Raw genomic sequence first — 13,232 nt, 5'->3', positions numbered from 1 at the left:
AGAGCTAGGATTCTGGTTTATATGTATGCATATTAATATACGTATATTTACAGACACACATACTTTATAGATATGTATCTATAGTCTTTCTCTCTCTCTCTCACTTTTATACAATGATGTCCTTATATAACATCTTTTGAGACCCTGCCCAAGTTTAATAAGTTCTTAGTGGTGGGTCACGTGTTTGATGCAGAGTTCAATACATTCAACAAGAGGATCCATGCCAGGAATAAAGCAAAGAGAAAGTGTACCTCCCCACCCAACAGGTCATCTTTGGCTTGTATTTGCTAGAATAAGAGACAAGCACAGCTCCAGGTACTCAGGCCAGCACTGCAGTCTTGAATGGAGCTGGATGGCCTCCAGCCAGCCTGCAGTGCAGGTAGAAATCACAAGACCTGGTCCAAGCTAGCACTGATGGGACAAACGTCACATTACAAGGCAGCAGTGCTGGATGTAGCTATGGTACTGACATTTTGGAAGGCTATTTGGAGGTCTTATGGTAAATATCTGTGGAGCTCAGTAGAGTCATCTTGGGTTGAGACAGGAGATCTGCAACTTTGGCTCATCATGCTGTTGACACACAATACATTCTGGTAGCCCCACTGCAAGGACTTCTGTCCTGCCCAGTCTTCATGGACACCAATATTGTTGCTTCTAACACAAGCACTCAGCCTCCCACGTGGGAACACTAGGAAGAAAACCGTTTGCACTGAGCACCCTGAAGCCCATGGATGTCTATTACACCAGCTATAATTTGGCCCATAAGATTTAGAAATAAGGCAATCTTCTTTCTGCTCCTGGCACTGGAAAGGTAATTTTAAATTGAAGCTATGCCACAGGGTGCAAATGGAGGGTGCTTATGAATTTGGTTGAATTTCAGGCAGCAGATATTCATCTAGATGTGATTCTTTTTGCCTACATGCCATGCTTCATTTTAGAGAGGCATCCACGTTTGCTTAGTCCCTCCTGATGCTGTGTTATTTTCACTGTGCTTCAGTGGCTATGTCTTCTCAGCGTAAAAGCTGCACTGTTCCTGCCTTCAGGATCAGAAGCCTTCACTCAATAGGAAACTGCAATTCTCACCACATATTTATTGGAGAGTACTCTATGAAATTCCATGTTAATGGAGCATAACTCTCTCTATGAACAGAGCCTAAAGAATTCTCTGTATAAACTCAGCTTGTTTTAAACTGTTTTTCTATGGTTGTCAAAACTCTCTGTCATGTTTTTCTTTTGATTGTAGTTTTTTCAGCTGTCTCTTTTTGCAGTGTGAAGCTAATGGATGATTACATGAGGAAAAAAATAGGCATCCTAGGAGAGGCTGCAGAAAGGAACTCAGAGTTTTTTCATTTGTTCTGGTTTACCTCAAGCTGCCCTTTGGGGTGTGATGTTTGGCTGGTTACTCTTGCTCACTGCCTCCTTTTTCCCTACAACATCTTTTTGATGTGCATGGCATGTCCTAGGACATAAAAAGAGCTGGCAGACAGGATAGATAGGAGAAGGATGCTGTGAGCTTGATCTGGCAGAGTTTTCATTGCATTGCAATTTCAAAGGAAAGGGAAATCTCTTCCCAAATTAAGGCTTCAGGAAAAACTTAACATGGTGTAAGAGCAACAGTATTCTTTCTTCTCTCCTCCCAAATACAATGAAAACAGATGTTTAAAAAACCAAACCAAACTAAAAACCAAAAAAAGATAAAAGATTGGGGTCCAGATTTTCCTGTATTGTATGCAGTATTTCTGATCGTGTTATTACTGAACTCAAAATCATAATTGGCTAATAAAATGGCTAGATCCCAGTTGAAAGGCAAACACTAAATAAACATAGCAAAGCAAGTGAAAGGTAAATTAGATTCCATGTAGTTGGCTCATTTGAATATTTAAAACATTTGTGTTATTTTGGGGAGGAAATGTATTTTTCACACTGTTTTTAGAGCTAGGTGAAATTATAACTGGAGATACTCCTTCAACACATAAGGCTGGATTTCACAACTACAAACAACCTATCCAGTCTTGCTGACTTCACTGGAATTATTAAAACCCAGTGCCTCTGAAAATCTGACTAAGTATCTAACTGCTCTTGGCTATCATGGGGCACATCACCTTTATAATTGAGGAGTAAAGGCTGATGGCTGAAACCTGAAAATTTAAATCAGTATATAGCCACTATTACTGGAAATTGGAAAAGGTGCATTTTCTCTTTTTTTTTTTTTTTCTAACTGATCAGGTTCTCATTCTTAAAGGATTTATTATTCAAGGGCTTCTAGCTCTTGAAAGCATATTGCATTTGGAAAGATTTCAGTTTGTAAAGATGGTAGAGACTTTACAAAAAGAAGTGATTTCAAGATATTTTCAAATCTTTTCATATAGCTAGATGTGATTTGGTATTTCCAAAAGCAAAAGTGAACCCTTCTCTTCCTGCACTTTTCGTGTAACCTGGTTGAGAAAATAACCAACCTTTCCACTCCATGTAACTTTTCTCTTCTCTATTTGGGTATGTTTTCTCTTTGATATTACAAGAAGAATGAGCATGTGTACCCTTTCAAACTTAAAATTTCCCTGATATAACCCTGCTCTACCATGATTTGACAAACTGGTTAATGAATTAATCACAGTTGCTCACATTTTAAAAAAGCGGCCTATATGAAATCTGGGTGAAATTCTCTGTGTGCTCAGACTGACTTTGCATGTTTAGGGAATACGCTGTTAGGCTTCCAGGACCACTAAGATGCACTGCAGTGCCATCAGAACCCCATAAAGAATTTCAACTTCATTTGGTTTTGTGCTGTCATTTCTCATTCTTTGCAAAAGCAAATTAATTTTTCCCCTCAGCGTCCTTTCTGGTGTTAGAATGCCTATACAAACCGTAGGGAGTTCAATAACATAGGAATCTTTGGTTGCAAAACTTTTTTAATCAAGGATAGTACTACTTAAAAATAGGCTTGTTTTTACTTTAAGAAACTATTTTCCTTTCTGGTGTTCATGGATAATATGATCAAATTTGGATAAACATTTGGTTTAACCACACCTCTGAGCACTGGGATCTCAGTGTGGACATGGTTCAAGCAATTTCTATGAAGCACTGCTGTTGCTGGAGCTGGGACGCAGAGGTGATGAGCAAGCAGTGGTAGCTTAGGGGAGGAGGAAAAAAGGTAGCAGTGGACTGCCAGCCGAGGAGGAAAAGACAGTGGGTTTTGACCCAAATAGGATGGTAATAGCTGCTTCTTGAGGTAAATTAATCCCCTTCTGACAGCTTTCTGACCAGGTCACAATTAATCACATCTGATGTCATGTAAAAGGAGTGGATACAACACAGTATTACTGGACATTCATTGGACATTACTTTCCTGTGACTTGGCTTCTGAAGCTGGCGTTTCATGTCAAAAGGGACTAAAATTGTAAGACTGGATGCTGGCAGGTGATACTCTTCTATGTGGTGATTCACATCAGGGAGTCTGGTGGTGACAAGGGGGAGAGCCCTGAGCAGAATAAGTAGGAAGTACTAACTGATATGCACCGGTGCACGGTGCACAGTGTACCCTAATACCATCGAACTATGAAGGGGTGGAACCGATCTCTATTTCTGGTGTGATGGGGGGATCCCAACAGTTGACTCTGTTGGAGGCTTAAGTAAGTCTAACTGGGAATGAGTGGTAAAAGCACCCCATTGTGACTGGGCCAGAGGCTCTGTGTATCCTGGGCATAGACTACCTCTGGAAAGGGTATTTCAAAGACCCAAAAGGGCTACTGGTGGGCTTTTGGAATAGCTGCCTTGGAAGCGGAGGAAATTGAACCATTGTCTAGTTTGCCCGGTCTCTCGGAGGACCCTTCTGTTGTAGGGTTGCTGAGGGTTGAAGAGCAACAGGTGCTGACTGCTACCACAACTGTGCACCGGAGGCAGTACCGCACCAACAGAGACTCCCTGGTTCCCATTCACAAGCTAATTCATCAACTGGAGGGTCAGGGAGTGATCAGCAGAACCCACTCACCCTTTAACAGTCCCATATGGCCAGTGTGGAAGTCCAATGGAGAGTGGAGGCTGACGGTAGACTATCGTGGCCTGAATGAAGTCACACTGCCGATGAGTGCTGCCGTGCCAGACGTGCTGGAACTTCAATATGAACTGGAGTCAAAGGCAGCCAAATGGTATGCCACAATTGATATAGCTAATTCATTTTTCTCGATCCCTTTGGCAGCAGAGTGCAGGCCACAGTTTGCCTTCACTTGGAGGGACATCCAGTACACCTGGAATCGACTGCCCCAGGGGTGGAAACACAGCCCCACCATTTGCCACGGACCGATCCAGACTGCACTGGAAAAGGGTGAAGCCCTGGAGCACCTGCAATACATTGATGACATCATTGTATGGGGCAACTTAGCAGAGGAAGTTTCTGAGAAAGGGAAGAAAATAATCCAAATCCTGCTGCAGGCTGGCTTTGCCATAAAACGAAGTAAGGTGAAGGGGCCTGCGCAGGAAATCCAGTTTTTAGGAATAAGGTGGCATGATGGGCGGCGGCAGATCCCTATGGATATTATCAGCAAAATAGCAGCCATGTCTCCACCAACCAACAAAAAGGAGACACAGGCCTTCTTAGGCATTGTGGGTTTCTGGCGAATGCACATTCTGAATTACAGTTTGATAGTAAGCCCCCTCTACCATGTAACCCGGAAGAAGAATGATTTCAAATGGGGCCCTGAGCAACGGCAAGCTTTCGAACAAATTAAACAAGAAATAGTTCATGCTGTAGCTCTTGGGCCAGTCCGGGCAGGACCAGATGTAAAAAATGTGCTGTACACCGCAGCCGGGGAGAATGGCCCAACCTGGAGTCTCTGGCAGAAAGCACCAGGGGAGACTTGAGGTCGACCCCTGGGGTTTTGGAGTCGGGGATACAGAGGATCCGAGGCCCGCTACACTCCAATGGAAAAGGAGATATTGGAAGCATATGAAGGGGTTCGAGCTGCTTCAGAGGTGACTGGCACTGAAGCACAGCTCCTCTTGGCACCCCGACTGCCAGTGCTGGGTTGGACGTTCAAAGAGAGGGTTCCTTCTACACATCACGCAACCAATGCTACGTGGAGTAAGTGGGTTGCACTGATCACACAGCGGGCTCGAATAGGAAGCCCCAGTCGTCCAGAAATTCTGGAAGTGATCACAGACTGGCCAGAAGGGAAAGATTTCGGAATGTCGCCAGAGGAGGAGGTGTCACGTGCTGAAGAAGCCCCACGTTGGGCGCCAAAAGGACTGACGTGGTTTAGGCCCAGCCGGCAGCTGAGTGCCACGTGGCTGCTCGCTCACCCCTCCCCCAGCGGGACGGGGAGGAGAACGGAAAAACAACGGCAAAGCCTCGAGGGTTGGGATAAGGGCAGTTTACTGGGACAGCAAGGGAGAGGGAAACAATCAACAACAGTGCTGATAACAGATATCCACAATGGGTGATAACAGAGAACAATTTACCGATCCAACCACTGAATGACCGGACACTCAGCCCATCCCGGAACTGCGCTGAAACCGCGCCGCGCCCTCCCCTGCCCCAGCGTGGGGTCCCTCTCATGGGAGACAGTCCTTCACGAACTTCTCCAACGTGAGTCTCTCCCACGGGCTACAGTCCTTCATGAACTGCTCCAGTGTGGTCTCTTCCATGGGGTGCAGACCTTCAGGAGTAAACTGCTCCAGCATGGGTCCCCAACAAGGTCACAAGTCCTGCCAGCAAACCTGCTCCGGTGTGGGCTCCTCTCTCCACAGATCCACAGGTCCTGCCAGGAGCTTGCTCCAACGTGGGCCTCCCATGGGCCACAGCCTCCTTCGGGTGCCTCCACCTGCTCCAGCGTGGGGTCCTCCACGGGCTGCAGGTGGAATCTCTACACCCCCTCATCCTCCCTCCATGGGCTGCAGGGGGACAGCCTGCTTCACCATGGTCTTCACCACGGGCTGCAGGGGGATCTCTGCTCTGGTGCCTGGAGCACCTCCTGCCACTCCTTCTGCACTGACCTTGGTGTCTGCAGATGTTCTTACATCTTCTCACTCCTCTCTCTGGCTGCAAAAGCTCTAACTGTTTTTTTTTCCTTCTTAAATAAGTTGTCACAGAGGCGCTGATTGGCTTGGCCTTGGCCAGCGGCGGGTCCGTCTTGGAGCTGGCTGCCATTGGCTCTATCAGACACAGAGGAAGCTTCTACCAGCTTCTCACAGAAGCCACCCCTGTAGACACCCCCCCCCCCCGCTACCAAAACCTTGCCATGCAAACCTAACACACTGGGCTACAGACAGGTACATTTATTTATGTGTTCGTGCATTTTTTTAAAGAAGCTTGTATCTGGGTGTGTGCAAGGATCATTTGATTCAAAGAATCTGATTCTGGAAGTTAAAAGGAGACCACTGAACAAAAGAGATCATTCTACCAGTGAACTTACCCTAGCTGACCTATGGGCTGAGCTCTGATACCCTGCAGGTATCCACTGTGGGGAGGAACAAGATGACTAGACTGCTGTAAGGTACCTCCCAAAATTAGAAACTAAGACACCTCAGTGGAAGCAATGAGAGATCAACTGCACATACTGAATCCTCTAGAGGCCAGGAACTATGAGCATACTCAGCTCCATTCACTAGATGCACCGTCTTCCTTGCCAAACCCATGGCTGATGCTTGTGAACTCTTTTTAGCAGGAGAAATGAAACAGCTCTCATCTGGTAGTTCTTAGTTTGTCACATGACACTTGATTAAAATCTGAACTTGGCAAATCCTTCAAGACCTTATTCTTGAAGGAATGCTTCATGCAGTGCAAAGCAATTGCTGGATTTTTTTTAATTATTATTTTTTATTTTTAACATGGCAAAGGGGCTATAAAGCTTACTTTGGGTTCACAAAGGCAACTTGGATGGTCAGTGAACTGCAAACCAGGATCATGTGGGTGGTCTCTACTGCCAGTCACAAAAAAAGAGGATGACAAATACATACAGTTCTCCCTTTCTCTCTCAGTGTTTTGGAAAGCTGGGGCTTTTCCAGGTTATAAGAGCTGATAATGGTGTTGTGTGGTTTCCTATCATGGAAAACCTTAGAAGGGAGTCAGGTCCTTCTCACATGGGTGCCCACAGGACAGCTCAGCATTTTGGAACAGTTGTTTTTTAGCCCAGGGGAGTTTCACATTCAAGCATTCACACACACTGAATTGGCCAACTGTCCTGAATTTTCAATAGCAACGCAGTGGAAATTTCCTATCACTTGATTGTGCCAGTGAGCACCCTGAGTTTTATTCATATTGAGGGTCTTACTCATCTAGAAGCCAACCTGAGTTTCAGGAAAGGATGTCTGTGCCCCTATTCTACTGTTTATAGCTGTTAACTGCAGTCAAGCTTGCAGCTCTTCAGAGATTTTATCTCTTGCTGTTAGAAGCAAAGCAAACACATTGGAAAACAAGCCACTGTTATTCCAGTGTTCACCTAGAGGTGACAAGGGCAGGAAACTGGCTGTAATTTCAGGCTCATCTCATGCCAGTGATATTTCATTAGGCAAGACAAAAAAAAGAATGACACCTTGCATTGGTGGCTAGAGACCCTACCTGGAGAAATTGACATCTTTCATACAGCTATTCAGGGAATCCAGTACGGTATGAGGATAAGCTGCATCTTATTCTTGAAAATGAAGCATTGCTTGCAAATCAGAGAGAAGGGATCTGAATCACCTCCTGTGGGCAGAGTGAGTGGTTCCCCTTCTGCAATGTTGTTACTAGAGCATTGATCTGTGTCTCCATGTGAATTCCCAAACTGAAATGTTTTGGAGATTTTAAATAATCATTTCCAAATTGTTTTCTGGGATTTTTTCTTTTTTCTCTTTTTTTTTCCTTCCTATTTTTTTCTGAAGGATCAAAGTCATTCAACATAAACTGCTCTGCTGCAGAACTAGAAGTGTCGCTTTTTTTCAGATAACCTCTCATTTTGTGCTTTGCTTCCAGACCAGCTAGGTGCCATATGCTTTAAGCCCCTGGAGTCTGAAAGGAGTCCAGGAGCAGCTCCTGGCTGGCATGTCTACAAACATACTTGGCAACAGAAGTCCACTAGACAGCATAATTTCCTGGGAATTGTGATTGACAGTCCACCTTGCTGTCTTCCTGAGATTAATGCTGAATCCTCAAACTCTGACACAGTGAAAATACACCCTTTCCAAAACTCCCTGTTGTATTTTACATACTGTTTAACCCTTGAGAGACAGCTGATGAAAGAAAGTAGACTTGGACACACATGATTACATATGTACATAAACACAGGGCAATTCTGAAAACATTCTTTTTCACAGGGTTAAATACCTGCAGATGCATGTACATGCAGTACAAACTCCCCCTGCCTTTCCCTTTTCAGTTCCTTGCTGCTCTAAAATAGTACTTGTCATAGGGTCAAACTGCAGTCCTCAGTACAGCTCATGCCATGTGCTCTGAACCATGATTTGTGTTGTCCAGCTTGCTTTGCTGTTTCCACTGCAAAGTCATTCCCCAAGCCTATCTCCCCTTTTTCTTGCTGGAAACATCTTGTATGACTGTGTGAGACTGTCTGGCTTTAGCTCAGCTTGTGCTTCATTAATTTCCTTTTGTAAAATCCTTCCTCTGTACAGGAAGAAGGGTGATTGATTGCTTCTCGTCTTCTCCTTAGCATGTCTTTCTGTTAGTCCAGTGGATCTCCACTGTATCTGTTCTGGGAGCGATGTAATGCTCCCAGATAGAAGCTCCTTGATAGAAGCATTAAAATAGACAGCAATACTGTAACTCCCTTAAAATCAACAGCAATTGAAAAAGTATACATGTGCAAATCCCACAAATCATCACAAAGACTAAGTCATGAATGGTTGCCATGCTCCCAAACTGCATTTTCAACAAATAAATTATTTTTCTAACTCAGCTCTACATATGTAAGGCTTATGTTCTTGAATTATATGCAACTGGCTATGTCATATTACTTGTGAATATAATATATCATCTCACTTAGCTTTAATAAGTAAAGCATACTATGTTGCTCTTACAGCACATGTAGACTGTATGTTTATCATATGTAAAGCACACTATATTATTAGTATAAATTTGAGCATTAAAACCCCATATATATTTGTATCTATAAAAACTTTGGCATGTGATTGAAAGACAAGGAGCTGAAGTAGCTGTCCCGGTTCCCTCAAGCTGCACATGCATGCAGTGCACTACATCCCATGCCTTCACTTGCATGTCATAGCAACACTTTCTTCACTGTTCCCATCCACCTGGGAAGCCTAGAACTGGGAAGGGAGTACTTTTCCTTGTGACCCACTGAACGTGGGCTTTGGGGAGACCAGGACTATGAAATGTGTCACTGAGCATGCCTGCCCCCTCTCTTTTTTTTAAAAATATGGGTAGGTTATAGACAAATCTGCACATGTTACAGGAAGACACACCGTAGCATTGTCAGTCTAATGTTGACAGCTGCAAAGGAAGACAAATGACATAAATAGGGTGCTTCCCATAAGCCAGGCTGCTATTCAATTAGTGTTTCCTCCTTTCTGTTCTCTGCGTCCCTGTCTCCTTTAGCTTCCTTCTTTCTATCTCCCTCTCCCTCTCGCTTTCTCAGGTGGAAAATAGGATGTGGCCCCCTCAGTGTGTCTGTCAAACATTTTGGCTCTTCAGCTAATCTTTGACCGGACCTGACTGTGTCCCTTTCAGTGAAGCAGATGATTGGTTTCCAGATAAACCTTTGGGATCCTAGGGCTCAGGAAGAATAACTCCACCACTGCACTCAGGAAAGCTTTATTAGCAAGTCGAAAGTGAAAGAAAGGTAATAATTGCATTTGAACAATCAGCCAAAGCAAAGCTCACCTCTGGGTTTATAAATTTGTAGGGAAGCCATAATTACAAGGGGCCTGTGTTGCTATATTGCATTTGCTTTGAAAACCAGACCGCCACCCCGCTCCCACTGGATGCATAATTGGGTCCTCATAGGACTCCTAAATCAAAGTGGTGTTGCAGTAAAAAATTATTTATCCAGTGCTCATTAAAAGAGAAGCTGAATGGAAAACTCCCATTTTGGGGATCGGATTAGATAGCCCAAGAGTATTCCTCCTCCCATGCCCTTTCAAGGTTTTTTGTTTCTAAATCTGCTCAGCAAGAAAAAGTAAATTGCCAGAAGTGAGATTAGTGAAGAATATTGTCCCAAGGACAATAAGGCTTTATTGCATGTCTGGTATGAGATCCCTGCTTCAAAAAAACTACAGGACCCGGAGGTGTGTGAGCTCTTAATTGCCTACCTCTGATAAACTGGCAGTGGAAAAAAAAAAAAAAAAAAAAAGAAAATTCCCATTCAGCCATGAATTAGCCTGGATCAAGTCCACTTGCTAATCAGAGTTTAATGAGGATGCTGCTGGCCTTAACATATTCAAAATGTTCAAAACTGCCCTGGCTTCAAGTTTGCGCAGTTAGTATTTCCTCTCTGTTGTCACTTCTGCACAGAGGCCCTCATGCATCTTTAGAGAAGATAATTATGTCTGGGACAGGCATGGTAGGGAGAGCAGGAGAGTAGGTACCTCAGTAGGAGTGAAAACATAAGGCTGAGAGTTACTCAGCTAATTCATTCCCATATCATCCAGATTGTCTACGCCTCAGCTGCTGGAATAAATACCCTGATTTGCTCATTGTTAGTCAGACCCATAGAGCTTGGATATATAGCAGGATTTCTAATACTGTATCACAGTCAGCTTTTATCTACCCTTCCTCTTAGGAGAATCCACGGGGTAGCTGTGTGTGCCGGCCCCAGGGTTCAAGAACACAGGTCACACCACTAGCAACTATGACTGTCGTTTGCTGTTTATACAACCCCTGATAAAGACCAGGAGCCATGCAAATATAGGCACTGTGCCAGAGAGCTCAAGGTGTAAAATCAGGAGATGCTTTGACTTTTGTTGGCTATACTGGAGTTAGTGAGTTAGCCCACTGCAGTAGCTACATGGCTGGAAGCAGAGGCCTTTGTGCAACCAGTAGGCTCTGGGGCACTGGCAGATGCAAGCTGGCACAGGCAGCACCATTTGATCCCCGTTCTTCATTCCTATCCTACTGCTCTAACCTAGATGTTATAATGACACCAAATTAAAAAAAAAAAAAATCTCAACAAAGAATAAGAACTCAAGATTTTGATATCTTATAGGCTTCATTTGGGATGTGGGACTGACCACATGAGGCTTTTAAACAAGCCTTTTTGGCTATCCAGAGCACTAAGTGACACTCATACTCTGAGAAAAAAGTACCACATCTTCTTTTGTTGGCCAACACGATTAGGGCTGTATGGTTCAGTCAGAGACTGCTGATCAGCAAAGATGCTATTGAGTGTGGTTGCAGTGGGTCAAGTACATGCTGTCTTTTGCTCAAATCTTAGTTTGTCCACAGCCTACCCCTCAAAGTCTGATAAATCTTATGAACTGGTTATAAGGCTGTGAACTCTGTATACTGCAAAGCATGGGTCACCCACAGCCTGATTCACCTTGCTCTGATTTTATACTATTGTTGAGTTCAGTGGCACAGCGCTGAATTTGCAGCAATGTGAACGAGAAGAAAATCAGTTGTGGGAGACCAGAAGTGGCTTTCTAATGCTCAGATTTTCTTGAGTATTGCATAAGAATTGCATTAACCAAGCTTTCTATCTGTCTTTGTAGAACAGCTCTTCAAGACATCAGGGAAAGTATGAATTTACTATCATCTGCCATGAATAGTTCTTGTTGTTTTTTTGTTTAGACAGAATATTTTCATGACTTTTGCTCGTGTGTGGCCTCACAAAATCCAACAAATGTTATTGGTTTTAGTAGAAGTAATATGTTGAGGCAGGATATTATTCATTTAAGGTTAGAATTATGTGTAAAACACAAAGTCAGTGCAACTGATCCCAAGCTTTCTCGCCCTTAACATTCATGTCATCCATTATGTGTTTAGAAGATTTCAAGTATGTTTTTTGCAATAATATCACATAGAGAAATCAATCAACCAATCAAATCTCTGTATTTTTTTTAGTCTTTACAAACTAGAGGAATAATATCAATCTGGCAGCAAGTTAGGAGTTTATTACTTAAAGCACTAATATCTGGTGCTAAGGAAGGCAGTACTCATATTGACTGTACAAGGGATATTTGAAAAATTAAAACTTGCTCAGTAATTAAAAATTGCCTTAGTTAAACACTTTTTATAGACATTAACATTTTAAATGAAAAAAGCACTTTTAATCAAAAGGCCATTGTCCAAAAAAGATCTTCAAGTCAGTATCCCATTATGGTCTCTGAGAAAAAGGCATTGTCTTCAAACAATACTTATGCAAGCATGGTCCAGCACTACAGAAATGTAATATAAATGTGATTTAATGTAATCTGACCCCATCACAAATAATGTTTTAGAGCAGCAAGGGAAGAGAAAAGGCAGGGGGATTTTATACTGTATACATATATATCTACATATATTTTATGCTTTAATTTATAAAATTTTCAGAAATTCTTTGCAAAACCTGTATAAAACCTTCACGGTTCTCTGTAAAGTTTCCTCTATTCTTACTCTAAACTTTCATCAGCTTTAATCACTGAAATGCTGGAATCCCAGTGCTTCTAAAATAGTATGCATTAGTAAAGAAAAACTAGCTACAGCTATATTTTTTGAGTTTTCACATAGTTTATGATTCAGTTTTCCTTCTCTGTTTTAGCAGGAGGCACACCTTATCTGACAATCTGCATATTAGAAACATTTCATGATTAGATATTGAAAGAAAATATGTTCACATAATGTGAGTATAAACAGGATCTTTTTAAAACAGCACATAGTTCATGCACCATTTAGAAATAACATCTCTCTTTCCAGCAATTAAAGTGATCATATTTGATAATTCAGATACAAATAATTTTGATACAAAGAAACCTAGGTAAGCCCAGCCAGATATGAAATATTTGGGTTTAAGAATGCTGAAATGTTCCATCTGGATGCAAAAGTCTTAAATGAAGCATTTAGACATTTCCAGAACAATTTTTTTGACATTTTAAAAATGAAATGTTTCGATATTTCTGAATCAATCTTTTCTCCACTTTTCATTCTGTACATTGTTTTGCCATTTTGCCATTTTGTTTCAGTTTAAGACAAAACCAAATAGTAAAATATCCCTGCAGTAAGAAATTCCAGTTTTGGACCAGGTCTGCTTCTGATAATGAACCACATGTAAAGTTGTTCAAGATGTTATGAATCTCAAAGACACTTTGGTTCA

This window comes from Balearica regulorum, chromosome Z (assembly GCF_011004875.1).
Source record: "Balearica regulorum gibbericeps isolate bBalReg1 chromosome Z, bBalReg1.pri, whole genome shotgun sequence".
NCBI classification, from domain to species: Eukaryota; Metazoa; Chordata; class Aves; order Gruiformes; family Gruidae; genus Balearica; species Balearica regulorum.
The sequence above is the reverse complement of the archived record's forward strand: the minus strand, read 5'-3'. Positions refer to the sequence as shown.